General features: G+C 35.0%; 1 long non-coding RNA gene across 1 annotated transcript in view; it reads right to left on the bottom strand.

Moving 5' to 3' along the window:
• Positions 1–6,425: 6,425 nt before the first annotated feature.
• Positions 6,426–25,694, bottom strand: part of LOC103890004 (uncharacterized) — a 112,514-nt gene continuing 93,245 nt past the window's right edge. The window contains exon 7 of the long non-coding RNA XR_654357.3: positions 6,426–8,002. This is a non-coding gene — a long non-coding RNA (uncharacterized LOC103890004). The remainder of the gene's footprint in view (positions 8,003–25,694) is intronic.

Here is a 25,694-nt window from a genome sequence, read left to right as displayed (position 1 = left end):
GATATCTACAATGAAAAATATAAAACATTGTTGAAAGTAATTAAATAAATGGAGATATATGTCACATTTTTTGAGAATAAGTCTCAATATTATTAAGATGTTATTTCTTCCAAAAATGATCACTGGATTCGAGGCAACTCCAATCAAAATAGAAATCCCAGGAATACTATTTTTAGATATTCACAAGTTGATTTAAATTTAAAAGTAAACTTTTAAATTTATTTTTATGTGCATACATGTATATGTGTATGTGCAGGTGTGTGTGCATGTGTATATGTGTGTGTCAACGTGTGCATATGTGTGGGACCTGTGCATGTGTGTGTGCATATGTGTAAGCACATGTGTGTATGTGTGTAAGTTAAGTAACTTAAGTATGTGTATGTGAATAAGTTAAGAACTTACTTTAGCTGAGAAAATCACTTTACTACATTATCTGTAGACCTTCTTTATAAAAGGTAAACAGGACAATGTGATCATAATAAAAATATGTAGACCAATGATAAAAGATACAAAGCTCACAATTGTACTTACAGACTTATAGTTTATCCATTTTCAAAGAAGATGCCAAGATACTTCAATGGGAGATAGCATAATCTTTTCAAGAAATTGTATAGTAATGACTCAAATCTATATTTTGAAAAATGAACTTCAACCACTATATCATGCCACATGTAAAAACCAAACTGCAAACCAATATTATCAAACCTCCACTACAATGATTAAAATCAAAGAGACTGAGAAAGCCAAATGTTGATGACGTTGCAAAGCAAAATGGAAATCTTGTACATTGATGGTGGAATTGGCATATTTTACAAACATTTTGAAAAACAGTTTTGTAATATTTTATAATGTGTGTGCTTTCATCATATCATCCAGAAAATCATGCATTAGGTATTTACGCCAAAATAATGAAACCATATAGTCACACACAGAGACTTGTACGTGAATATTCATAGAAACTTTATAAGAATCAAAACCTAAAAATAATTTAATTATTCATCTCTAGAAATATAGATACCCCTTCCTCCCAACACACACACACACACACACACACACACACACACGCACAGTGGAATACTGCTCAGCAATTAAACAGAATGACCAACTGATAAATTTAACAAACCTGCCAGGTGAAACAATATGCATCCTTCACGATTCCATTAATATGAACACAGTCATACTAACATGTAATATGGAAAGCAGATCAGTGTTTTCCAATAGATAGAACAAAGAGAGGTAACTGACTTAATGTCCTTCATTTTGTAGAAAGATTAACATGTTCTATATCACTTTTTCCATTGTTCCATAAACAGTTTACAATAGCCACAATGATGCAAAATTGGATAATTTTATTGTTTGTAAATTATACTTTGCTAGTGATGTAAAATAATTGATCATAAGCCTAAATATAAAAATTTGATTTTTATATCATATATACAATAAAATATTTGATAAATCATCCTGGTCTTGCAAAAAGAAAGTTTTCTTAAATATCAGAAATAGAGACAAACACGCCATGCACTTTAGGTAAAAAGAAAAAGCAATTGTTAAATTGAATCTCATGAAAAATGTATATTTTTAGTTTTCAAAAAGCTCACTTAAGAAAATAAAAATATAAATTATCAGCTGAAAGAAAATGGATGATGTGTGTATCTTTCAAGAAATATTACACCTTAGATAAAAATTTTATTTAAAAATAGAGAAATAATGCAACTGACTTTCCACAAAAGATAATATACTAAAAGCTAAAAAAGTTAAATTGCTCAATAATTTTAGTTATTTAAATAAATGGAAACTAAAGTATAATTGGGTGCCATTAAATGCCCTCTAGAGTGGCTTAAGTAGGAAAGATTGGCAATATCAAATGATGAGAAGATCAAACTCAAAAATAATGCTAAAAGTTTAAAATGATAAAACCATTTTGAGAAACCATTAGCAGTTTCTTACTAATTTAAAGATGTAACTTCCATATGACCTAGATATTTAACATGCTAGGTATTTACCATGGAGAACTGAAGAACTATGTCTATACACAAAGACTTAAATAGTCTGGTAACTTAACAACCACCATTCTGAAAGCAACCTACACATTCTTTTTTATTATGGGTGTTTTGTATATAACTATGTTTTTAACAATAGACTTTGAGTAGATGTGTTATCTCTTTTATACTATTGTGGTTAAGGAGCCACTCACTGTGCATTGTCCACCATTTCTTTCTTCTTTCACTCCTTTTTGAAAGCTTCAAATTATAGCTCCAAGACAGGAGAAGACTGAATTCCTATATCACCTTATATAGAGCTGCATTGGATTGTGGTGTGGGTAAGAAATGCATTCATTTTTATTTTATATATATATATATATATTTTTTTTTTTTTTGAGACAGTCTAGCTGTGTCACCAAGCTGGGGTGCAGTGGTGAGATCTCGGCTCACTGCAACCTCCGCCTCCCGGGTTCAAGTGATTTTCCTGCCTCAGCATCCTGAGTAGCTGGGAGTACAGGCGTGCGCTACCACGCCCAGCTAATTTTTGTATTTTTAGTAGAGATGGGGTTTCACCAAGTTGGCCAGGATGGTCTCTATATGTTGACCTCGTGATCCACCTGCCTCGGCCTCCCAAAGTGCTGGGATTACAGATGTGAGCCACTGTGCCTGGCCTTGAGATGGAATTTTTATCTGTTAGAGCATCTAGTGTTACGTTAACTGACATTGATAATTGTTTTCATTTGTAATTCAGCTGATATTTATAAACACCACAAACCCAGGAAATGTTGCCTAATGCAGAAAAAATTTCCCAGATTATTTGCCAAAACTATACCATGTATACTTTGTTATCCAAAGACATACATTTTATTCCTCAATTAAGTATTGTTAATTATTGTTCTTAGTCTGCTTTATTTCTCACAAATTCTGAGTTAGTAGAAAGCGCTTATTTCCCCATTATCCAAGCAATGATTTTCACAATTAGACATCAGGCAACATGTGACAATTATCACTGAATAAAAAGAAAGAAATCAAGTAAGCCATATGATTGCTCCAACTAAGTTCCTTGGGAGAGTAAAGGTGGGAAAACCCAAGTGGAGCCTGGAAAACTCATAAAGTTAACAAGAGGGATTTGAGAGTTTATAAAGGATAAATTGGCTAGAATTTGTAGAGTATTGGGAGAAGAGATCTTCATAGAGAGATCCAGAAATCTCCAGATGGTCTCTCTTGAGTCTTTATCTGTGTATTCATCAGTACAAGTGTATAAGAAAACTACTTTTTTCTAAAGAAAAAATAATCCCACAAAAGCTTGGGGAACAATTCTTATTGGACAAAAAGCGAAAACATATTATCGGAGATTAAAAGGGAAATTCCATACTGATAAAAGGGTCAATTTTAATGATTACATAACAATTCTAAATGTTTATACACCGAATTAAAGAGATTCACAATACATGAACAAAAACTGATAATACTGGAAGGAGAAATCGAGAAATCCACAACTTTAGTCAAAGGTTTCAATATTCCTTTCTATCACCAAGCACATTCACTTTTTAAAAGAATTTAATGGCCTAAGGAAATGAATATCACCTGTTAGTAAAAGTACACATGTCAACATAATCTCTATAAGACCTAATAATGGGCCAGGTGAGGTGGTTCATACATGTAATCCCAGCACTTTGAGAGGCCGAGGAAGGTAGATCACTTGAATCCTGGAGTTTGAAAGCAGCCTGGGCAACACAATGAAACCCCGTATATATAAAAAATATAAAAAATTACCTGGGTGTGGTGATGCACACCTGTAGTCCCAGCTACTCAGGAGTCTGATGTGGGAGGGTCACTCAAGCCTGAGAGGTCAAGAATACAGTGAACCCTGATTACACTACCACACTCCAGCCTCAGCAATGGATCAAGACGCTGTCTCAAAAACAAACAAAATCAAACAAAAAAACACCAAAAATCTATTAAAGGTATTATAAAATTCATCTATATTTGTATTTTTTCCTTTGAAATTAGGTAAATGTATATTAAAATATAGATGTATAATTGTAATCTATACTTAGCAAATCCACCAAATGCATTCCAAATTATTAGTCTTCGTACTTAACCAATTGAAAAATAAGCACCAAGCCACATGAAGCTAACATAGCCCTTTTATTATTGCAAAAATAATAAAATAAAAGGGCTAAGGTGAGAGTAGATCCTGGCGAGAAAGCCAAGTTAGTCTGCTAACAGAGCTGCCTAGAATAGTATGCCCAGCTAGGGCAGATGCCCGTCTACCAAAGTACAGACCTATTTATTCCTGAGAGAACAGAGCCAAATGTGCATTTTCTGTGAATAGGGGGAATTTAAGAAGCATATGGACAGAGCCAGACCAAGTGTACTTGTCCTTCTCTTCCCAAATTTACAAACCAAATAAGCCACAGAACCTTTCCTAAAATGGATTTAAGAAAAGGTGCAGACAGAGGCCAAGAGTGTTGTACTAATAGGCTTCTTCAGTGTGAAAGAAAACAACAGGTCAGAAGTACTGCCTGTTTAAATAGAATTTTCAAAAATGTCTACATTAAATACCACTCAAAGTTTAGGTACTTGTTTATTATTAGGATATTTTAAAAATACAATAATATTACTGAATTCAACTGAATAATAATGAGATTGCTATATTTAAGTTGTGTTTACACTAGAAAATATTCTCAAATATTTTCTGAACATATGTAATTCAAAAAATGTTAGAAACATCATTTAAGAGATACAGGTGTTAATCACAGATGTTTTGTTTTCCTATAAAATATTCTAAAGAAGGCAGACACATTAAGTCAGAGAAATGTATTTCAAATAAATACCTACTGGGAGTTTTTCTTAACAGTCTTTCTGTAAATAGAACATGCTCTGGGAAATAATAGCTGTAGTATACTAATGAGTAAATTGTCTATGGCATTCTGACAAGATTTTGTCTGGAATGTAATGTGCATAATACTCCAGAAAGATCCCCAGACACACAGGAAATATAGCAAATCAAATTCTCTTTTAACTAAATGTGTTGGCAAATGCTGGAGCATCAATAAGTAACCTCTCTTGAAACCTGAGGTAACTCTTCAGAAAATGAAAGGGAGACAAGAGGGAGACCTTTGTCAAGATAAAAGCATCTTAGCATGAACATACTATGAAAAATTGAACTAAAGACAAAACACGGATTTAGAAGATTAAGATTGCATCGACAAGAATTGCCTTTTGCATACTATCGGTTATCAGCATTTGGCCTCTCATTAGCTTCTCTGCTTTTCACAATAGAGCAGTGGCTGTTCTTTGAAACGTTCGACCCGCCAAAATATCCAGTGCTTTATGTTTTCCCTGTGTTTCATCAGGGAAATTTTCAAACATGATATTTAACTATGTCAAGGGTCAAACTAAGCAGACAAAAACTGGTGTCTGTTTTGTATAAAATAATTGGAATAGAAAAAGATAGAGATGGAAATGAACCAAGTGTTCAAAACCGATAAGACTAAATGGGAAACACAATACAAATCATGGAGAACAAAGAAGGTAAATGAGCTCTTTTAATATGTGAGTCATAAAAAAGATTGCCTTAGAATTACTTAAGGGTAAAGTTGAGCAGGTTATAGCATGTCAAACCTGATATACAGGAAACTTAATCATGGACTTCATTATTTAAATGGGAAAAATAGAGAATCTTACAATTAACTGTTCTTTTTGTCATAAGATTGTAGTGTGTGTATGTATATGTACACATACATTCATCTTAGCATAGCTAAATTCTTTTCTACAGTATCCTTGGATAATTACATTTTATGAATCCTTGATATTACTTGGTAGAACAGAAATTCTTATTTCCTGGTAATTTTAATAAAATACTAGATTTTTATATTCATTGCCATACTAAAGGTTTTGTTAATGTAATTCCCTTCAAAATATCTCTAAAAAACCTGTTAAAAAGTAAAATATGGTCTCCTTTAAAATATATTAATGTATAAACTTTATTGCCCTCAAGAGATCAACTGCAATTAGATAACATAGTCGTATCCAGTGTTACCCTTGACAGCACAGTGTAGGCTGAGCAACAAATGTTCAGTCATTTATTTAGCCTTTGCAGGTAACTTTAGGCATAATGTTATATTTTGGAGCCATAAAAAAGTGGCTGATTTAACATTTATTTGATTTGATTGCTTACAATTCAGGCATTATGAGATCTTGGAAAACAGCATTAGTTTAGATGGTAATAAGGGCCACCTACCAAAGCTTTGATTATAGCTTGAAGTAGCCATCTCCATGCTGTAGTTAGGTTCCGGGCAGAGGAAACACGAATAGATCCACAATGCTTATATTCTCAGACCTCTAGAGATGTACAATAAATATAACTTTTATTGACTTGAACATAAAATCAGTTTTCCAATTTGGCCTTTATACTTTGCTTAATCATTGGAACAAAATGTTCTATATCAAACATTAATAACATTTAATACTTGTTATAGACTGAATTATGTCTCCCCCTTCTCAAATTTTTATTTTGAACCCCTAACCCTCATTTTGACTGCATTTGGTGATAGGGTCTTTGAATAAGTGATTAAGGTTAAATGAGGTCAGAAGGGTTAGACCATAATCCAATATGGTCAGTGTCCTTATAAAGGGGAAGAGGTGCCAGGGATGTGAACGCACACAGAAAAGGCCATGTGAGGACATGAAAAGAAGAGGGTGATATCACTTTATCATTTTTAATTGTGTCTATTTGATTCTTCTCTCTTTTATTCTTTATTAGTCTGGCTAGCGGTCTATTTTGTAAATCTTTTCAAAAAAACAGCTCCTGGATTCATTGATTTTTCAAAGGGTTTTTCGTATTTCTATCTCCTTCAGTTCTGCTCTGATCTTAGTTATTTTTTGTCTTCTGCTAGCTCTTGAATTTGTTTGCTCTTGCTTCTCTAGTTCTTTTCATTGTGATGTTAGGGTGTCAATTTTAGATCTTTCCTGCTTTCTCCTGTGGAGATTTAGTGCTATCAATTTCCCTCTAAACACTGCCTTAGCTGTTTCCCAGAGATTCTGGTACGTTGTGTCTTTGTTCTCATTGGTTTCAAAGAATTTATTTATTTCTGCCCTAATTTCGTTATTTACCCAGTAGTCATTCAGAAGCAGATTGTTCAGTTTCCATGTAGTTGTGCAGTTTTGAGTGATCTTCTTAATCCTGAGATCTAATTTGATTGCACTATGGCCTGAGAGACTGCTTGTTGTAATTTCCATTCTTTTGCATTTTCTGAGGAGTGTTTTACTTCCAATTATGTGGTCAATTATAGAATAAGTGTGATGTGGTGCTGAGAAGAATATATATTCTGTTGATTTGGGGTAGAGAGTTCTGTAGATGTCTATTAGGTCTGCTTGGTCCAGAGCTGAATTCAAGCCATGAATATCCTTGTTAATTTTCTGTCTCATTGATCTAATATTGACAGTGGGGTGTTAAAGTCTCTCACTATTATTGTGTGGGAGTCTAAGTCTATTCGTAGGTCTCTAAGAACTTGCTTTATAAATCTGGGTGCTCCTGTATTGGGCGCATATATATTTATGATAGTAGGCTCATCTTGTTGCATTGATCCCTTTACCATCATGTAATGCCCTTCTTTGTCTTTTTTGATCTTTGCTGGTTTAAAGTCTGTTTTATTAGAGACTACAATTGCAACCCTGCTTTTTTTTTTCTTTCCATTTGCTTGGCCAATATTTCTCCATCCCTTTATTTTGAGCCGATGTGTGTCTTTGCACAGGAGATGGGTCTTCTGAACACAGCACACTGGTGGGAGTTGCCTCTTTATCCAATTTGCCAGTCTGTGTCTTTTAATTGGAGCATTTAGCCCATTTATATTTAAGGTTATTATTGTTATGTGTGAATGTGATCCTGTCATTATGATGCTAGTTGGTTATTTTGCATTAGTTGATTCAGTTTCTTCATACAGTTGATGGTCTTCAAAATTTGGTATGTTTTTGTGGCTGGTACCAGTTTTTCTTTCCATATTTAGTGCTTCCTTCAGAATCAGAAAAAAAAAAAAAAACTATTTTAAATTTCATATGGAACCAAAAAAGAGCCCGTATAGCCAAGACAATCCTAAGCACTAAGAACAAAGCTGGAGGCGTCACGCTACCTGACTTCAAACAATACTAAAAGGCTACAGTAACCAAAACAGCAAGGTACTGGTACCAAAACAAATATATAGGCCAATGGAAGAGAACAGAGGACTCAGAAATAACACCACACATCTATAACCATCTGATTTTTGACAAACCTGACAAAAACAAGCAACGAGGAAAGGATTCCCTACTTAATAAATGGTGTTGGGAAAACTGGCTAGCCATATGCAGAAAACTGAAACTGGACCCCTTCCTTATACAAAAATTAACTCTAGATGGATTAAAAACTTAAATGTAAGACCTAAAACTATAAAAACCCCAGAAGAAAACATAGTCAGTACCATTCAGGACATAGGCATGGGCAAAGACTTCATGACTAAAACACCAAAAGCAATGGCAAGAAAAGCCAAAATTGACAAATGGAATTGGATTAAACTACAGAGCTTCTGCACAGTAAAAGAAACTGTCATCAGAGTGAACAGGCAACCTACAGAATGGGAGAAAATTTTTGCCAGCTATCCATCTGACAAAGGGCTGATATCCAGAATCTAAAAGGAACTTAAACAAATTTACAAGAAAAGAACAAACAACCCCATCAAAAAGTGGGTGAAGGATATAAACAGACACTTCTCAAAAGAAGACATAAACATACATAAAAAATGCTTATCATCACTTGGTCATTAGATAAATGCAAATCAAAACCACAATGAGATACCATCTTACATCAGTTAGAATGGCTATCATTAAAAGTCAGGGCTGGATGCGGTGGCTCACATCTGTAATTGCAGCACTTTGGGAGGCTGAGGCGGGTGAATCATGAGGTCAGGAGTTTGAGGACCAGCCTGACCAACATGGTGAAACCCCATCTCTACTAAAAAATACAAAAATTAGCCAGACATGGTGGTGTGTGCCTATAATCCCAGTTACTCAGGAGGTTGAGGCAGGAGAATTGCTTGAACCTGGAGGCGGAGATTGCAGTGAGCTGAGATTGCGCCACTCTACTCCACTCTAGCCTGGGGGACAGAGTGAGACTCCATCTCAAAAAAAAAAAAAGTCAGGAAACAACAGATGCTGGAGAGGATGTGGAGAAATAGGAACGCTTTTACACTGTTGGTGGGAGTGTAAATAAGTTCAACCATTGTGGAAGTCAGTGTGGTGATTCCTCAAGGATCTAGAACCAGAAATACCATTTGACCCAGCAATCCCATTCCTGGGTATATACCAAAGGATTATAAATCATTCTACTATAAAGACGCATGCACATATATGTTTACTGCAGCACTATTCACAATAGCAAAGACTTGGAACCAACCCAAATGCCCAACAATGATAGACTGGATAAAGAAAATGTGGCACATATACATTATGGAATACTATGCAGCCATAAAAAAGGAGGAGCTCATGTCCTTTGTAGGGACATGGATGAAGTTGGAAACCATCATTCAAAGCAAAGTAATACGGGAACAGAAAACCAAACACCGCATGTTCTCAGTCATAAGTAGGAGCTGAACAATGAGAACACCTGGACACAAGGAAGGGAACATCACTCACTGTGGCCTGTCGGGGTGTGGGGGGCAAGGGGAGGGATAGCATTAGGAGAAATAACTAATGTAGGTAATGGATTGATGGGTGCAGCAAACCACCATGGCACATGTATATCTATGTAACAAACCTGCACGTTCTGCACGTGTATCCCAGAACATAAAGTATAATTAAAAAAAAAAATAAGAAGAGTGTGGTCTGTAAGGCAAGAAGAGAGTTCTCAGGAGAAACTAAACCTTCTGATACCTTAGACTTGGACTTACAGCCTCCAGAACTGTGAGAAAATAACTTCCTGTTGTTTAAGCTACACAATATACAACATCTTGTTAAGGCAGCTCTAGCAAGCAAGTATAAGCCTACCTATAGGAGCATTTACCTGTATTAGTTTGTTAACATTCACAACATTATATCAATGGATCTAGTCAAATTAAGCATCCCTGTTCTAAAGAAGAAAACAAGACAGAAAAGTCAAGTAAATCTTTCTAGTTCACACAGCTAGTAAATGATATCACTAATATTTAAATGTAGATGATTGGATTTCATAACCTTTGAGTTTAACCGTTTGACTATGGCTGCTCTTTGGATTTTATTTATGTATGTTTCTATTAATCTAATATCCATCCATTCCTCCATTCATTCATTAATATACCTATTCACCTACCTTTCTACCTGAATATTCAAAATATTTCTGTTTCTTTTTGGAATTTTTGATATATTGAAATTGCATGTTATGTATAAATAGGTAGAGTTCAATAATGCATTTATTTGAGAAAGAACTATGACATAAATTTTTATTTTTAAAAATTGATTTTTTTGTTATTAAGTTTGCAAGGTTCTATTTTTGGATATTAGCTCCCTATCAGATATATGGTTCTAAAATATTTTCTCCCAGTCTGCAGGCTATCTTTTCATTTTGCGAATTTCTCCTTTGCTGTGCAGAATCTTTTTTAATTTGATGTAGTCCCACTTGTTTATTTTTGCTTTTGTTGCCTGAGCTTTTTGTGTGATATTCCAAAAATTATATCCAAGGCCAACATCAAGGAGGTTTATCCCTAGGTTTTCTTCTAGCAGTTTTTTTCTAGCAGTTTTTTTTACAGTTTTGGGTCTTACTTTTAGGTCTTTAATCCATTTTGAACTTATTTTTGTGTACGGTGGAAATAGGGGTCCAATTTTCTTCTTTTGCACGTGGATATCCAGTTTTCTCAACACCATTTATTTAAAAGGCTGTTGCTTGCTTCTCTATTGTGTCCTCTTGGTGTCCTTGTTGAAAATTCGTTTACTGTATATGCTTGGGTTTATTTCTGGGTTTTTTATTCTGTTCCTATGATCTCTGTGTGTATTTTTATGCCATTTCCATACTGTAGCTTTGTGATATAATTTGAAATCAGGAAGTGTAATGCCTCCAACATTTTTTTCTCAGGATTGCTTTGGCTGCTCAAGATGTCTTGTGGTTTCATGTAATTGTAGAATTTTTTTTCTATTTCTGTGAAAAATGCCATTAGTATTTTGATAAGGATTGTGTTGAATCTGTATATTACTTTGGGTACTATGGACATTTGAACAATGTTAATTCTTCCAATCCATGTACACAGGTTATCTTTCCATTTATTTATATTTTATTCAAATTCTTTAATCAATGTTTTATAGTCAAATACTTCACCTCCTTGGTTAAACTTATATCTGAGTATATAATTTTTTGATGCCATGTAAATAGGATTTTTTTTTGAATTCTTTTTCAGGTAGGCCATTATTGGTGTAAAAAATGTGGTTAATTTTTATGTTCATTACAAATCCTGAAATGTTAGCCCAGAAACAAATAACCCCATTAAAAAAAAATAAATAACAGACAAAAGACCTGAATAGATATTTCTTCAAAGAAGCCATAAACATGGCCAATGGGTAAATGTAAAGGTGGTCAACATCACTAATCACTAGGGAATATGCAAATCAAAACCACAATAGGTATCATTTCACATCTCTTAGGAAGCCTATTAGTAAAAAGACAGTAGATAACAAGTGTTGGCAAGGGTGTGGAGGAAAGGAAACTTTCTCATACAAAATTGTTAATGATATAAATTGGTGTAGCCATTATGGAAAACAATATGGAGGTTGCTCAAAAAATGAAAAATTATCTACAACAGACTTAAACAAATCAGTAAGAAAAAACAATCCCATCAAAAAATGGGCTAAGGACATGAATAGACAATTCTCAAAAGAAGACATACAAATAGCCAACAAACAAACAAAAAATCACCGTAACTAATGATTAGGGAAAAGCAAATCAAAACTACAATGCAATACCACTTTACTCCTGCAAGAATGGCCACATTCAAAAATCAAAAGAACAGTAGATGTTGACATGAAGGCATTGATCAGGGAACACTTCCACACTGCTGGTGGGAAAGTAAACTAGTACAGCCACTATGGAAAACAGTGTGGAGATTCCTTAAAGAACTAAAAGTAGAACTACCATTTGATCCAGCAATCCCACTACTGGGTATCTACCCAGAGGAAAATAAGTCTTTATGCAAAAAAGATACTTGTACATGCATGTTTATAGCAGCACAATTCACAATTGCAAAATCATGGAACCAACCCAAATGCCCATCAATCAATGAGTGGGTAATCAATGAGTGGGTAAAGAAACCGTGGTGTGTGTATATATATATATATATATATATATATATCACATATATCTACACATATGTATACATATATCACATACATATATCTCACATACATATATATAATCATGTACATATATGATGGAATACTACTCAGCCATAAAAGGAATGAACTAATGGCATTTACAGAGAGCTGGATGAGATTGGAGACTATTATTCTAGGTGAAGTAACTCAGGAAAGGAAAACCAAACTGTGTGTTCTCATTGATATGTGGTAGCTAAGCTATGCGGAAGCAAAGTCATAAGAATGATACAATAGACTTTGGGGACTTGGGGGTAAGGGTGGGTTGGGGGGAGAGGAATAAAAGACAAATATATGGTGCCATGTATACTGCTTGGGTGATGGGTGCACCCAAATCTCACAAATCACCACTAAAGAACTTACTCACGTAACAAAATACCACCTGTACCCCAATAACCTATGAAAAATTTAAAATTAAAAAAATTAAAAATAGAACGACCATAGGGCAATCCTCCTTCTGGGCATACACCAAAAGAAACAGGATTAGCATCTCCTAGAGATACCTGCCCTTTCATGTTCATTGAGGCATTATTCAAAATAGCCAACATATGGAAACTAAGTATTTGTTAATGAATGAATGGATAAAGAAATTGTGGCATATATATACATATGTGTGTGTGTGTGTGTGTATATATAGTGGAATATTATTCAGCCTTAAAAAAGGAGCTCCTGACATTTCTGACAATATGGATGAACCAGGAGGATATTATAGGAGTGAAGTAAGCCAGACACAGAAAGGAAAATACTATATAATCTCACTTATATGGGGAATCAAAAATATCAAATTTGGATTCATAGAAACAGATGGTAGAATGGTGGTTACTAGGGATTGCTAGGGGGAGAGGACAGGGAAGAATCGGGAGATGGTGCCAAGGGGTATCAAGTTGCAGTTATGTAGGGTGAATAAATTTAGAGATCTAATATACAACATGATGAGTATAGTTGATAATACTGTATTGTGTCCTGGAAATTTGCTAAGAGAGTAGATTATAGCTACTCTCACCACAAAAATAAGGTAACTGTCTGAGATACTAGATGTAATTTGCTTTATTATATTATCCATTTAACTGTATATAAATGTCAAAACACAATATTGTATATATTAAATATATATAATAAAATATATAAAGACATCTATAAAAAATAAGATTCATGCATAAAAATAAGTTGAAATGTTTTAACTGTACTTGCTGCTTTCACATGATACATAATCACCATACAATAAGAGATTTATAGCTTTTGAAGCTTATTAATTGAAAATCCTTCCAAATTGGCATGAAACAAAGAATAGCAATTTTCTTCCCAGTGATTTGAGGGATATGAAATGCTAAAAGATACAGGATTTACCTAATGAATGTTTACTTAATTATTCTCAGTTACTACCCTTCTAGTTTTTAATTCTTGGTAAGTTATAAAGATTATTTTTGAGGCTTTCTTGCTGGCCAATACTCCAAATATTCCGTCATTCTTACACTTCTGTCATCCTGTATTTGAAGTCTGATGAAAAATAGTGATCCAGAGAAGTTTGTACTTGTTCAATAACTATCCATTGATTCATTAAAACACATGTTATCTTGTAATCATTTAAAAAGTTGTCTCTTGAAAACAACCATTCTTTTATTATTATTATACTTTAAGTTTTAGGGTACATGTGCACAACGTGCAGGTTTGTTACATATGTATACATGTGCCATGTTGGTGTGCTGCACCCATCGACTCGTCATTTAGCATTAGGTGTATCTCCTAATACTATCCCTACCCCCTACCCCCACCCCACAACAGTCCCCGGTGTGTGATGTTCCCCTTCCTGTGTCCATGTGTTCTCATTGTTCAATTCCCACCTATGAGTGAGAACATGCAGTGTTTGGTTTTTTGTCCTTGCGATAGTTTGCTGAGAATGATGGTTTCCAGTTTCATCCATGTTCCTACAAAGGACATGAACTCTTCCTTTTTTATGGCTGCATAGTATTCCATGGTGTATATGTGCCACATTTTCTTTATCCAGTCTATCGTTGTTGGACATTTGGGTTGGTTCCAAGTCTTTGCTATTGTGAATAGTGCTGCAATAAACATACGTGTGCATGTGTCTTTATAGCAGCATGATTTATAATCCTTTGAGTATATACCCAGTAATGGGATGGCTGGGTCAAATGGTATTTCTACTTCTAGATCCCTGAGGAATCGCCACTCTGACTTCCACAAGGGTTGAACTAGTTTACAGTCCCATCAACGGTGTCAAAGTGTTCCTATTTCTCCACATCCTCTCCAGCACCTGTTGTTTCCTGACTTTTTAATGATTGCCATTCTAACTGGTGTGAGAGGGAATCTCATTGTGGTTTTGATTTGCATTTCTCTGATGGCCAGTGATGATGAGCATTTTTCCATGTGTTTTTTGGCTGCATAAATGTCTTCTTTTGAGAAGTGTCTGTTCATGTCCTTTGCCCACTTTTTGATGGGATTGTTTGTTTTTTTCTTGTAAATTTGTTTGAGTTCATTGTAGATTCTGGATATTAGCCCTTTGTCAGATGGGTAGGTTGCAAAATTTTTCTCCCATTCTGTAGGTTGCCTGTTCATTCTGATGGTAGTTTCTTTTGCTGTGCAGAAGCTCTTTAGTTTAATTAGATCCCATTTGTCAATTTTGGCTTTTGTTGCCATCGCTTTTGGTGTTTTAGACATGAAGTCCTTGCCCATGCCTATGTCCTGAATGGTATTGCCTAGGTTTTCTTCTAGGGTTTTTATGGTTTTAGGTCTAACATGTAAGTCTTTAATCTATCTTGAATTGATTTTTGTATAAGGTGTAAGGAAGGGATCCAGTTTCAGCTTTCTACATATGGCTAGCCAGTTTTCCCAGCACCATTTATTAAATAGGGAATCCTTTCCCCATTGCTTGTTTTCATCAGGTTTGTCAAAGATCAGATAGTTGTAGATATGCAGCATTATTTCTGAGGGCTCTGTTCTGTTCCATTGGTCTATATCTCTGTTTTGGTACCAGTACCATGCTGTTTTGGTTACTGTAGCCTTGTAGTATAGTTTGAAGTCAGGTAGCGTGATGCCTCCAGCTTTGTTCTTCTGGCTTAGGATTCACTTGGCAATGCGGGCTCTTTTTTGGTTCCATATGAACTTTAAAGTAGTTTTTTCTAATTCTGTGAAGAAAGTCATTGGTAGCTTGATGGGGATGGCATTGAATCTGTAAATTACCTTGGGCAGTATGGCCATTTTCACAATATTGATTCTTCCTACCCATGAGCATGGAATGTTCTTCCATTTGTTTGTATCCTCTTTTATTTCATTGAGCAGTGGTTTGTAGTTCTCCTTGAAGAGGTCATTCACATCCCTTGTAAGTTGGATTCCAAAAAATAAAAAATAAAAAAATAATAATAGAGACCCAAGAGATAGTTAAAAACATACAAACTAATTAAAAAAAAAAAAAACAAAGAAAACAACCATTCTAAGATTCAGTCTATTTAAACTTCCAATATTTAGTTAAAATATTAGAATATCATTGATAAATTGTAAAACAGTTAAAAATATAAATGAAGTATTATATAAAATATTTTGAATCTTTTGATTGTTCTGAGTATTGTAAATATAATTAAACCTGAACAAAATATTTGTAAATTTGGATTTAGTTAACTACATTAACAAGTCAGCTCTAAATCAGTCAACATGTAAAATATGTAGGTTCTGCATGGTTTACATGTTGACTGTTTTAGAGTATTTTACACATATTCACACATGTCTTATGTAAAATAATTATAATTGACCTGTTTAAACCTAAGTGAACCACAAAAAATTATTGAAGTAGTAATAACTTTATTATTTTCTACCATAGGACCAAATGTTCACATTTTATTTTGATAGATCCTTTAGGATAATAAGATAATGTTATACATTGAAGTCAGCAAATGTAAGAAGTTATGCCTGAAACATTTGGGGTATACACAAAGAGAATGCAAAAAATTTAATGATGTCAATAGATAGATGAGTCTTTTATTGAAGTCTTTATACAATTTAAATATTCTGTGAAGCCTTGCGGTCTAAATATTGTGAGAAGGTAGCTAGAATTCTTAAAAATATAATAGAAATGGGGGGAATAAAATTAAGTCAAAGCTAATATTTTTTTCACATGTGGCCATACGTAAGCCCGTTCAATTTGGAGTTAGTAACTTAGGTTTTGATACGAAGCCTAAGTAGTCAAAATGATGACCTAAAACCTGATGAATGAGTCCTGCCAAGTGTTTCTTTACCCTAGAATGTCATAGAGATGGAAACAAAGTTCAATTTCCAAAATTAGGAGCAACTTGAAAACCTAGAAAGCTTGGTGCCAGAAGAAATTTAATAAGGCTCAGTTACGTGACAGCAACGAGGGAGCATAAATTCAAGAGCTTCTATTATTAAGACAACAAAGCAACAATCAGTAATACCAACAGGAGCCTAGTGTAAGCCCAGGATATATGTTGATCCTCTGGGAACATATATACTTCTGTAATCCCATTTTCTCTAGCCCTTGCCAGTTGCTGCATTCTAATATGTTTATAATAAAAACAATGCTGCAAAGGTCACCAGCTAATGTCCTTATGTGCATAATACAATACTTCAATTCACTGAGAAAAATTCTTTTTCCTCAGCCTGCATTTTTGCATTACATATATTTGTCAGGATGTTCATCTTCTTTTTTGCACACACTTCCTCACATTTATTGTTTGCTACTGATAAAATTTCATAAAGGCATTACTTCCCAACTGACTCTGTTGCTGCTGCTTTTTCTTAGTGTTTTCATCCCTGTACAAGCTCTGCATCTAAGCTGGTACCGAAATTTTTCTTTATCCCCCTCGTGTCTCTCAATTTTTCAACACTTGTTTCCCATTTCTTCAAATTTAAGAGTAATACTTTGTTCTTTCTTCACTTTTTATTCTCCAGCATGTAATCAGTTAAATGAGTAACTTCTAACTTTTGTTTTTCAATTTGGACATCTCAGACATCCAGAAATTTGCAGAAATAGTACCCCAAATTTCTATATATTCCTTACCCACATTCTTCCCTCCACCCTCGTTCATTCTGTCCCATCCCCTGTCCCTCTTGCTATGTCTCTCTTCTCTCTCTTTCTCTTATTTGAATTTCCGATATTACGCCTTCTTCCTCTGTAATACTCTATTGAGTATAACACACTTAACATGTGGTATTATTATCTAAAGGCATTTTTCAAGTTTTGGCAATTGTCCCAATAATGCAATTTACAAAAAAAGAAAATTTTGGATCATGCATTGCATTCAGTTTTTATGTCTCTTTGGCCTCTTTACTTTGGGATATTACCTTTTGCTTTGAAAGAAAAGGTCAAGGACTGTGCATAAAATGCACCTCAATTTGAGTTATCTGATGTTTCCAGATTCAGATTGTGAATATTTTATCAGGAACACCACAGAAGTCATGTGTTATTTTCAATGCCTCATGTCAGTTAGCATAGTATATCAAGATATCTCATAACTGTTTATGTTAACGTGGTTTTTTGTTTGTTTGTTTGTTTTTGTTTTTGACAGAGTCTTGCTCTGTTGCCCAGGCTGGAGTGCAGTGGCGCGATCTTGACTCACTGCAAGCTCTGTCTCATGGATTCAAGTCATTCTCCTGCCTCAGCCTCCCAAGTAGCTGGGACTACAGGTGCCCGCCACCATGCCCAGCTAATTTTTTTATTTTTAGTAGAGATGAGGTTTCACCATATTGGCCAGGATGGGATGGTCTCAATCTCCTGACCTCATGATCCACCTGCCTTGGACTCCCAAAGTGCTGGGATTACAGAAGTGAGCCACCACGTCTGGCCAACATGATCACTTTTTAAAATTGCTTCTGTCTGGGTTTTCCAATGTCTTGTGAGAAGTTACATTGAGACAATGTAAATACTTTTGAATCTTCAAAATTTCCCTCACTACTTTTAGTATGCACTATCAGTTTTGCTTGCATTAATTTTGATACTGATAGTTAGCCAAATGGTTATTTTTTCTATATTTATTATTTGGCCTTCTATAAGAAAGGGCTTTACACATACACACACATACACACATATGCACACACTCACAGGCACACACAAAATATATTTGAATATATAATGTATATATTACGTGAAATATATTTAAAATATAATTTATTCAAAATGGTATAATAGGTTAATTAATTCAAGAGGTTATAGTACTTTATTACCCATATTTAATTTGAGGGTGAATTGCACCATATTTGCTATTGAGCTTCTTCATGTTGGTTTCTATGTCCTTTTTGTGTCTCACTTCCTTTTAGTATTTAATATGTTTTTACATTCAGAAACAACATTTTCTAGGTTCTACTTGTAATTTTCCTGCCCAGCCTGAAATCAGGCATTTCTCAAAGACTCCTAAGTCCTAGAGAGATCGTATTTAGAAACCCTGACCTGGCTCTAGGTATGTGATTGCTATTTGAAAGTCATTGCTTCTATGAACCCTCAGAAGACACAACCAGGAATTAAGATCTCATGGACTGTTTTGTTTTGTTTTAACTTTTATTTTAGGTTTGGGAGTACATATGACGGTTTTTTTTTTTACATAAGTAAACGCATCTCACGAGGATTTGTTGTACATATTATTTCATCACCCAGGTATTAAATCCGCCACCCGACAGTTATATTTTCTGCTCCTCCCTCTCCTCCCACCCTTCACCCTCAAGTAGACCCCAGTGTCTGTTGTTTCCTTCTTTGTTTTCATAAGTTCTTATCATTTAGCTCCCACTTATGAGAACATGGGGTATTTGTTTTTTTTCTTCCTGTGTTAGTTTGTTAAAGATAATAGCCTCTAGCTCTGTCTATATTCCCGCAAAAGACATTACCTCATTTTTTTAATGGCTGCATGGTATTCCATAGTGTATATGTACCACATTCTCTTTGTCTAACCTGTCATTGATGGGCATTACAAATCAATGACATAATTGGACTTTTTAAAATTCTTCAATTATAAATTGGATATTCCTTATGATGTTTCCATTTCTACCACTTTCTCTAGAGAACTTTTACATTTTTATTTCATTTCAATTTTTGTAAATATTTCTGCTTTTCTTGAAAGTTCTTTTATAAATTATCATTTCAATCTTTTCTTCCTTGAACATCTCACCTTCATTCCTGATGTGCATTAGACGGAGCAGGGCCTGAATACTCAGGTATATTTCCAAAGGCTTAGAACATGAGTTCTTCAACAATGCCGGCTCATGCCTGAAATTCCGGCAGTTTGGGAGGCCGAGGCGGGCGGATCACGGGGTCAGAAGATCGAGACCATCCTGGCACATGGGGAAACCCCGTCTCTACTAAAAATACAAAAAATTAGCTGGGCTTGGTGGCGGGCCCCTGTAGTCCCAGCTACTCGGGAGGCTGAGGCAGGAGAATGGCGTGAACTCGGGAGACGGAGCTTGCAGTGAGCCGAGATCGTGCCACTGCACTCCGGCCTGGGCGACGGAGCGAGACTCCGTCTCAAAAAAAAAAAAAAAAAAAAAAATGAATGATGAAGGATGGATTCTATAAACCCAGGTGTTGTCACACATAATTATTTACTCAGTCTATTTAAAGAAAAACATTTAAAAACTTAGCCACTCTTATAGATTGAATAATAAAAATATAAAGTCCCAAATCCCCTGTGAATGTGGCTTTTCTTATTTGGAAATAAGGTCTTTGCAGATGATCAAGTTAAAATGAGTTCATTATAGTGGATCCTAATCTAATGTAATTGTATCCTTATAAAAATAGTACATTTCAGCATAGAGACAGACACACATACACACCCTACTATGTGAAAGTAAAGGCAGCAATCAAAATGGTATATTTACATATACGTCCAGGACCAGGAAAGAGTGCCAGAAAACCACCAGAAGCTAGAGAACAAGTGTGGAGCAGATTCTCCCACACAGAACTTGGCCTCAACCCTGCTGGCTACCTAGATCTCAGACTTCTAGCTTGCAACCTGAAACAATCATTTTCTGTTGTTTTAAGCACTCAGTTGTTGATACTTCATTACATATGCCAAGTAAATTAATGGACCCGCATAAGTAGGATGTTATCAAATTTCCACATTATATTCCAAATTTATATAGGTCATAAATATTGTTAATATTTCTCTTTCTACTTAATTTGTTTGACAGGGTGGGGAAAATGTGATATAATTCATTATGTACTTAATGATTCAGATATATAAAATATCAAACATCAATACCAGGCATTAGAGTCAAAACAAAGTGCATGATAAACTAAGATATTTAAAAGTAGGACATCATAGGAAAACAGAATATATTGTACTTAGGTAAAAATATCCATCTTAGAATTGAGCAATTTTTATTAAGTAAAGAAGAAATGTTTTAATGACATAATGTAAATGCTTATCTAACTAATGAGAAAAACTTGACAAGCAAAGGGTTTAGAGAGAAGTACAAAATTCCATTATTTTGAAGGTAAATACTTCTAAATTTATTTTGAAATTGAATTTGGTTTAATTAAACAAAAGTACTCTCTTGGCTCTCTGAGTATACAGGTGGGAATCAGTGAAAGTTGTTTATCATTGGATTCAACTTATAAAATTTTCATAGTGAGGTTGCTTCCACATTTTAAAAATAAACACTAAAATTAGAAATTGCTGTAGAGTACAAAAAGGAAATAAAATACACTTTAATTCCTTAGAGAATTTTATTCCTATTATAGCATTTTTCTCATTTTAATAAAATATAACACCTTGCATAATTTAAATAAAAAGTTTTATGTTGAAAATAATGAATCATAAATTCACATATTAAAAACTAACCTTTTAAAATTATTTGATATATCAAAAATCTTAAAGCACCAATACATTTGCTGAAAGACTACCAAATAACAGATTTTGAAAAAGATCTAATAAGTGTATTTGCTGAATTATCTTAACATGAATGTTAGTTATTTCATCCTGGTGAAAATAATGCTTAGAAGGTTCTAATAGTTTTATAAGAAAGCTCATCTAAAGTTATGAAGCCATTTTATGCCACTTTTGTAGGAATATTATAGTAATGTATAAAGTGGCATATATAAATTATTTCTTAAACTGTCAAGTGGTATTTGAAAATAAGCCATATTATTATTTTAGTTAAACCAAATGACCTCATTAAAATGCTCTCTAAAATGTAATCTATGGACAAGTTTTTCTGATAGTTTCTGGGAACTAAATAATTTCTGGAGTATCAAATACAAGTGCTTCTCAACTTACTATACAGTTCTATCCCATCATAAGTTGAAAATACCGTAAGTCAAAAATGCATTTAATGCTGGCAACACAGCAGACAGTCCTAGACTTACAATGGCTTGACTTATAATTGACTGGTTTTAGGGTTATGCAAAAGCAGTATGAATTTAGTAGAAACTGTGCCCCCCATTTTTAGTAATAAGAAGCTCAGGGGCTTACAATGAGGGATACATCCCAATAAACCCATTGTCAAGTTAAAAACTGTAAATTGAAACACGGTAATTTGAGGACCAGCAGTACGCCACGTTCTTAGACCTTGCTATGGTCTGAATGTCCCCTCCAAACATTATGTTGAAATTTAATTGCAATTTTAACAAAATTAAGAGTTGGGACCATTAAGAGGTTGTTAGGCCATAAGCGCTCCACTGTAATAAATGGATGAATGCCATTATTATGGGGGTGGGTTTCTTTTTGTGGTAGTGAATTAGTTTTAAAAGGGCCAGCTTGGTCCTCACTCTTTCTATCTCTCTCTCTCACCCTCTCACCTTCTGCCACAAATGATGCAACAAGAAGGCCCTCAGCAGATACCAGCCACTTGATCTTGGATTTCTCATCCCCTAGAATGATTAGCCAATACATTTCTGTTCATTAAAAATGTCCCAGTCTCAGGTATCCTCTTATAGCAACACAAAACTAAGACAGGAAATTTGTACTGAGAAGTAAGGCTGCTGCTGTAACAAATACCTGAAAATGTGAAAGCAACTTTGGAATTGAATAATAGGTAAAGGCTAGAAGAATTTGGAGTAGCAGGCCAGCAAAAGACTAGATTGCCAGAAACAAAATGATGAGGAGATTCTGGTGATGGCTCAGAAGAAGAAAGCTGTAGAGAAAGTCTCAAACTTCTCAGATATTACTCAAGTGGTCATGATTAGAATGTTGGTAGATATATGGACAGGAAGGGTCACTCTGATGAGGTCTCAGATGGAAAAGAGAAATAGCCTATTGGAAACTGGAGTAAAATCCATTTTTTTTAAATGAAGTGGCAAAGAATTTGGCTAAATTGTGCTCATGTCTTAGGGTTTTATGAAAGACAGAATTTAAAAGCCATGAACTACTATGTCTGGCAAAAGAAAAATCTAAGCAACAACGTATTCAGGGTGCAGCATGACTTCTTTTAGCTACTTACAGTAAACTGCAAAAGAAATGTTAAAGATAAAATTTATAATTAAAAGGGAAGCAGAAAGAATGGAAAGATTTAGAAATTTCTCAGCCTGACCATGTAAAGAATGAAAAAGTATGTTTGGGAGAAAATACTAAGGGTGTAGCCAAGTGACAAGTTGCCAGAGTATAGTATGAATAATATGAAGACATATTGAATTCATCAAGACAATGGAGAATGACCTGAAAGGCATTTCAGAGATCTTCAAGGTAAGCTAAGGCCTTTAGGGTAAGGTTTCTGACATGTGCTTGTGGAATCTCAGCCTTCACTGCTACACCACTTCTCTGCTCCCTGCCTTCTGGCACAGTACTCCTCTGCCGCTCCAACCTTGGCTTGAACTAGCCCAGGTGCTGCTCGGGCTGCCACTCTAGCAAATATAATTTATAAATCTTAGAGACGTCCACATGGTGATAATTCTGCAGACTTACAGAATGCAAGAGCTATGGAGGCATGGCTTTCTCTACCTAGATTTAAAGGATGTTGTGGACAGCACTGGGGCCCAGCAGAGACTTACTGGAGGGGTGGAGGTGCTACAGAGACTATACTAGGGTAACGCCTAGTGGAGCTATGGAAGCAGGCCTGCCTCCGAGTCCTCACAACTGGAGCTACCAGTGTGCAACTCCAGCTTCGGAGAACTCCTACCCAGGACAGCTAGGGTCTGCAAAGAGATGGGGCTGCCTGAAGGCTTGGGGGCCCAACCAAGCCAGAGAATGGGGCTTCTTAAAGACTTGGGGACCCCCACCCCTGCCCCAGCACCTGGAAGGTAGAATGTTGTCTAGGAAGATTATTCAGGAATTTTAATATTTGCTGTTTATTCCTCACGATCTGTTGCTTTTTTTTTTTTTTTTTTTTTTTGCCTGTTGCTCTTGTTGGAATGAGAATATCTATCCTGTGTTTCTGAAGTTATTAGCTTGTTTAATTTTACAGGCGCATAGCTGAAGGGAGAGTTGCGTCAGGATGTACTGTGCTTTGACTTCATCCATATCTGATTTAGATGATACTTTGGACTTTGAACGTTTGAGTTGATGCTAGAATGAAATAAGACTTTGGAGGCTATTGTGATGGAATTAAAATATATTGTATTTGAGAAGGACATGAGTTTTGGAGGAGCAAGACAAAATAATACAGTTTGCATGTCACCTCCAAAATTTATGTCAAAATTTAATTCCCATTGTAACAGTGTTAAGAGATGGGACTTTTAAGAGGTGATTAAGCATGAGAGCTCCATTCTCATAATGAATTAATGTTATGACAGGAGTGGGTTCACTTTATAAAGGAGTGAATTCAGCCCTTGCTCTCTTTTGCCCTCTCTCATCCTCTACCATAAGATAACTTAGCAGGAAGGCCCTCTTGCTTGATGCCAGCATTTGATGTTAAACTGTCCAGCCTCCAGAACTATGAGAAAATGAGTATCTGTTCTTTATAAATTACCTAGTCTCAGGTATTCTGTTATAGCAGCACAAAACAGATAAGCGAGGCCTTATGCTTCCATGTTTTTTATTCTCTTACTCTCTAATAAGCTCCTCCTTTTTTTAGTTACTTGTCAAATATCTCTTATTTAATTGGTTTGAAGCTTAAGTTTTATTTTTTTAAACTTTTCTGATTTCCTCCACTCCTACATCCACAAGCAGAGCAAAGTACTCAACATCCTGAGCTCCTGTTATATTTTGTTTATACCTTATTTGTAATATTTGTGTTGTAACCATCTGCAAACAGGTCTTCTTCCATCATAAAGGTAATTTTAGGATAAGGAATTTTATCCAGATTGTTTTCAAAATCTTAAAATGTATCATAGTGCTTGGTGTATGAGAGTCTGTAGAACGATGTTTACTGATAAAATAATAAAGTCATGTTTTTGTTACATATTAGCCAAAGGTCATAGATTGTTATATGTATGTTACTCATCCCCACCAATAAACTATCAGTGTTATAATTCTTCATAGATCATTTGTATGTCTTGGGTTTCCCAGGACAGTCAGGGTTTATATTTATTGTTCTGGCATTCTGTTTGGCTGAGCTTTTCCCGGATCTATCATTTTTTAATACATAATATTATTAATGGTTATGTTAATATAAGTTAAATAGTTTGACTTAAACTAGAAATACATATTTGTATTTATGCATATTTGCATTTCTTGTTTAAGTCATGGTCTCATTTAGTAGTACATGAGATACAGTGCAGTGAATATTTTCTTGGTTTAACCAGTTGTTACATCTGAAAGATGAGCAACAAAAATGTGTTTCTCCTTCTATCTTCTAGGAAAAGCAATCAACACTTCAATTTTAGGAACAACATGCTGATAAAATGAAGTGTGCTCCAGCAAAGACCAATTAAAAGAGTTCACTTTTTCTGGCATGTGGGGTTGGGAAGTATTGGATGGTGTTGCTTCTGCTGGCCACTTGATTTACTAGTCTGGTGCAGTCAGATGTACCATGACCTTTCATGGCCAGTGTTTGGTGCTTAGTTGAAAAAGATCTTTTATATATATCTCCACAATTTCTGAGATTTATTCCAAATAGACAGGCTCTAGACATGCACCTTTTAATGTGCTGTTTGGCTGGGGTCATGCCTTCCTCTGGAAGAATTCAGGGGCAAATTTCTATTGAGACCCCATAAACTGACCTTGAATAGTATGTGAAGGAAGAACACATATAAAGTAGAAGTGAAAATATCAACTATACGGAGACTCTGAAGTGTCCTTGATGTTCTATAGGTATTTTCTTTTCCTTGTTTAGGTGTGCTCTCAAAATTGTTTTTAGTTTTTTTCACTGAGCTAGTTCTACAGGTCACAATTTCAGAAGACTTCAATTCAAGATCTAATACCACCCTTTTCTTATTAATCACATCTAACACTTTTGGCTGTCCTCATTGCCTTCTGGGGTTCCACAGGCATTTTTACTACTGTGGACATT

Source organism: Pongo abelii, chromosome 11 (genome assembly GCF_028885655.2).
Source record: "Pongo abelii isolate AG06213 chromosome 11, NHGRI_mPonAbe1-v2.0_pri, whole genome shotgun sequence".
NCBI lineage: Eukaryota > Metazoa > Chordata > Mammalia > Primates > Hominidae > Pongo > Pongo abelii.
The sequence above is the reverse complement of the archived record's forward strand: the minus strand, read 5'-3'. Positions and strand labels throughout refer to the sequence as shown.